This window comes from Trachymyrmex septentrionalis, unplaced genomic scaffold (genome assembly GCF_001594115.1).
Source record: "Trachymyrmex septentrionalis isolate Tsep2-gDNA-1 unplaced genomic scaffold, Tsep1.0 scaffold862, whole genome shotgun sequence".
NCBI lineage: Eukaryota > Metazoa > Arthropoda > Insecta > Hymenoptera > Formicidae > Trachymyrmex > Trachymyrmex septentrionalis.
The window spans coordinates 9,308-14,294 of record NW_017306052.1 but is presented as its reverse complement, the minus strand read 5'-3'; the positions used below and the strand labels follow the sequence as shown (position 1 = coordinate 14,294).

The following is a 4,987-nucleotide window of genomic DNA, read 5'->3' as shown; positions in this document are numbered from 1 at the left end:
GAGCTCAAGAGGATGGGTTAAATCCACATTCAAATGGAGATATTTTTTCTTGACTTATAAAAGATTTTTTTGAAATATAGATATTAATAGTTAATAAGATAGCTGAGATTAAAATGAGAATAAAAAGGATTATAATGATATTTATAATTATTTATATTAATATAAAAATTAAATTTTTTAATTGGAAGTTAAATGTAATATAGGGGTTATACTATTTAAATAAGATAATAAGTATTATAAGTGTAGGTTATTAATTTATAGAAATAATATTATTAAGTAAGTTATTTATTTTTTACTAAAAGAGTAAGCTGTAAATAATTATTTTAAGTGGAAAAATATTAAAATTTTAAAATCTTCATCAGTAAATTGAGATGAGAATAAAAATAATCAAACTACATCAACAAAATGTCAGTATCATGAAGCTGCTCCGAGGCCAAAAAATGATGATAGGATGAGAAATGTATTTTACATAATCGAATTAGGCAGATTAGTAAGAATATAGTTCCAATAATAACATGAATGCCGTGGAAGCCTGTAGCAATAAAAAAAATTGATCCATAAACGGAGTCTGCCATTGTGAATGATGAATTAATATATTCAAATAATTGGAGGAAAGAAAAGTATATTCCTAATAAAATTGTTAATAGTAATCTTTTTTTTCTTTCTATTAAATTTTTTATAATAAGGGCATGATGGGATCAAGTTACAGTTAGTCCTGATGAGATTAAAATAATAGTATTTATTAAAGGGATATCAAATGGATTAAAAGGAATAATTCCTTTTGGAGGTCAGAGTTGTTCGATTTCGATATTAGGTGCTAAAGATGAGTGAAAATATGCTCAAAAAAAGGAAATAAAAAAGAAAATTTCTGAGATAATAAATAAGATTATTCCTATTTTTAATCCTTCGATTACATAAATTGAATGGCATCCTTGGTATGTAGATTCGCGTGAGATATCTCGTCATCACATATATATACAAATTAAAGTGCTTGGCATTGATAAATATAGAGATGGAGTGTGATTTATGTTATATGGAATCATCTAATAATGTAAATTAAATTATTAAAGATTCTAAAAGAGATAATAATAGGTCAAGGTCTTGGGGTGACTAGATGAAAGGAGTGATTTTGATTTATCATAGGAGTTAATTAGTTTTCTCTTCTGTATAATGTAGCTAAAATAGAAAATACATAGGCTTGGATTATAGAAACAGAGATTTCTAGAATATATAATAAAATTTGAGTAATAACTAAAATAAGAATAGTAGAGGAATTCAAATTAATCCCAGAAGATCCAAGAAGTGTTAAAAGTAAGTGTCCTGCAATTATATTAGCTGTAAGACGAATTGATAATGTAAGTGGGCGAATCAATAATCTAATTGATTCGATAATAACTATAAATGGCATTAAAATAAAAGGAGTTCCTGAAGGAGTTAGAATAAGAAGATTATTTAAGTAGTTGAGAAGTCTAAATATAATAATTCCAAGTCAAAGCCTTAAGGATAAAGAAAAACAAAATCTTATATGACTTGAAGCGGTAAAAATATGAGGAAAAAGACCGACGAAATTATTGAAGAAAATAAATATAATTAATCTTATAAATATAATAATATTGGAGGGGAAGAAGTTAATTAAAATTTTAAATTCATTAGTTATGTGTAGTTAATAAATATATTTCATGTTATAGTAAGTCGAGAAGGAATAAATCAGAATTGAAATGGGAGAAAAAAATTAGTATTCTTAATCAATTAAGAGAAATAGAAGAAGAAGTGGAAGGGTCAAAAGTTTTAAATAGGTTTGTTATCATATTCAGTTTCAGTAAGTTTTTTTGTTTAAATGATGAATAAGAAGATTATTGATAGTGAGTGTTTTATAAGATAGGGGAAAAAAATAAAAGAAATATAAGAAAGAAGTAAATAATAATAATATAGTTATTAAAAATATTAGTATTATAATTCATAATAATGGTATTATTTGAGGAATAAAAGAATATTAGTTAATATAATATTTTTAAAATGACAATTTAATGTTTTGGTTGAAACTAATTCTTTCATTAAAAATAGTATGTTATTCTATTATGATTTGATTTAAAAGATCAATACTTTTAATCAGTCCTTTTTAATGAGGAAATAGGATAGGCGGAGTAAGTGTGGGATTAATAATTGGAAGTTTTTAATGGGTTGAATATATTTAAAAGATTTGAATATTAATTATATAATATAAAATTAGGAGTGAAAGTGAGTAAGTCAATTTTTGAAATTAATTATATTAGTGGATTAAATTGCGATGGGTATAAATCTATGATTTATACCACAAATTTCAGAACATTGTCCAAAGAAAATTCCAGGTCGATTAATGAAAAGTAAGGTTTGATTTAATCGACCTGGAATTGAGTCTATTTTAATTCCTAAAGAGGGGATAGTTCAGGCATGAATAACATCTATAGATGTAGTTAAAATTCGAGTGGGGTAATTGAATACATCGGTTGTCAACATCAAGAAGTCGAAATTCATTTGGAAGTAATTGATTGGATAGAATTATAAATGAGTCAAAGTTTATATTTATAAAATCTGAATATTCATAACTTCAGTATCAGTGGTGACCAATAGCTTTAATTGATAGGTTGTTATTAAAAATTTCATCTGTGAGATATAAAATTTTAATAGATGGAATAGCAATAAAAATAAGAATAAATATAGGTGAGATTGTTCAAATAATTTCAATTATTTGATGTTCTAAAAGAAATCGATTAATTTATTGTGAGTTATTATAATTATAATAAAGAAGATTAAGGTTGTAATAAAGATTAAAATTATTATTGTTGAGTCATGAAAGAAAATTATTATATCGTATGTAGGAGAGTTTAAATTTTGAAGAGAAATAGATCAGGTATTAATTTTTAATAAAAGATAATAATAATCTTTATAATTGGGATTTAAATCCAATGCACTAATCTGCCATATTAAATATTAAAAATTTAGATTGAGTAAATTTTTAGTTTAATTTAAATAGAGGGGATTTCAGTGAATCTGTAATTAAGTGGGGGAAAAGAATTTAATCATAAGTCATTAATAATAAGTCGTTTTTTTGCTAATGCCTCTCAGATAATAAATAATAAGATTGATAAAATTAGGATAGAAATAAGTGAACCAATTGATGAAATAATATTTCATGATAGGTAAGAATCAGGATAATCAGTGTATCGACGAGGTATTCCATTTAATCCTAAGAAATATTGGGGAAAAAAAGTAATGTTAACTCCAATAAATATAGATAAAAATTGAATATTTAAATAAAAATTATTTATTCTAAAACAAGAGATTAGAGGAAATCAGTAAACAAATCCAGCAATAATTGAAAAAACAGCTTCTATTGATAATACATAGTGAAAGTGGGCTACTAGGTAGTAGGTATCATGGAGAATGATGTCAATAGAAGAGTTGGATAATATAATATCTGTAAATCCTCCCATATAAAATAAAAAAATAAATCCTATGGATCATCATAGGGTTGGATTGTAATTAATTTTTATACCGTGAAGTGTTGAAATTCAACTAAAAATTTTAATTCCTTTTGGGATGGCAATAATTATAGTTGCTGAGGTGAAATAAACACGAGTATCTACATCAAGTACATACCAATTGTAAATATGTGACGGGCTCAAACAATAAAACTTAGAAATCCAACTGTAATTATTGCATAGATCATTCCTAAGGATCCGAAGGTTTCTTTTTTGCCTCTTTCATTTATACAATAATAATATGAGAGATAAGTCCGAATCCAGGTAGAATTAAAATATATACTTCAGGATGGCCGAAGAATCAAAATAAATGTTGATAAAGGATTGGGTCTCCTCCCCCGGAGGGGTCGAAGAAAAAGGTATTTAAATTACGATCAGTAAGTAGTATAGTAATTGCTCCGGCAAGTACTGGTAATGATAATAAAAAAAGAATTGCTTTAATTAAGATTGATCACACTAAGAGGGGGATTTTATAGATGGATAAGATTTTTTGATGTATGTTTATAATTGTAGAAATGAAATTAATAGCACCAAGAATAGAAGATATTCCTGCAATATGTAGAGAGAAAATAACTAGATCTACTGATGGTCCGTTATGAAATATATTAGATGTAAGAGGAGGATATAGGATTCATCCAGCGCCAGTTCTTATATATATAAAATTTCTTAAGATAAGAAGAGTTAATGAGGGAGGAAGGAATCAAAATCTTATGTTATTTATTCGAGGATAGGCTACATCTGGAGAACCAAGTATTAATGGAATTAAAAAATTTCCAAATCCTCCAATTATAACTATAAAAAAATTATAATAAATGCATGATTGGTAATTAAGGAATTATAAATTTGATTATTGTTAATAAGGTTCCACAAGATCCTAATTCTAATCGAATAATTATTCTTATTGAAGATCCAATTATTCCTGATCAAATTGCTAGTAAGAAGTAAAGAATACCAATATCTTTATGATTAGTAGAAAATAATCATTTATTCATAAAATGAATTATTCTATGAAGTTAGAAATATTGATTACGATAAAAATTTTAATTTTTTATTTAAAAAAAAATTAAAATTTTTATTTTTTTTATTTTTTAAATTACAATATTATTATAATATTTATGGTAATTTTTTAAAAAATTTAAAAGAGTGGGGATTAAACTTATAATTTAATAAAATAATAATAAAATTAAATAATTTAAGTAGAATAGATATAAATAGAAATTTATGATAATAGTTATTTATATGATGAGTAAGTGATGTTATGTCTGATTAAAGTAATAAATTGTAAATTTATTTAAGAAAATAATAAATATTTCTAACATTTTATTGAAATAAATTGACTACATTATATATATAGTTAGGAAAGAATAATAAAGAGGAAAAGGAGGTGAGTAAAATAATTAAAAATAGTGAATAAAAAATAATTTAAAAGTAGTTTAATAAAAATTAGTAAAAATGTATTTTTATAT

At 24.4% G+C, this 4,987-nt stretch overlaps 4 pseudogenes; all 4 read right to left on the bottom strand.

The window, feature by feature from the left end:
- Positions 1 to 351: 351 nt before the first annotated feature.
- LOC108755235 lies at positions 352 to 1,141 on the bottom strand (annotated as a pseudogene).
- Positions 1,142 to 1,150: 9 nt separating this feature from the next.
- Positions 1,151 to 1,808, bottom strand: LOC108755234 (annotated as a pseudogene).
- Positions 1,809 to 2,249: 441 nt separating this feature from the next.
- On the bottom strand, positions 2,250 to 2,838 carry LOC108755236 (annotated as a pseudogene).
- Positions 2,839 to 3,508: 670 nt separating this feature from the next.
- Positions 3,509 to 4,440, bottom strand: LOC108755233 (annotated as a pseudogene).
- Between the last annotated feature and the right edge of the window lie 547 nt (positions 4,441 to 4,987).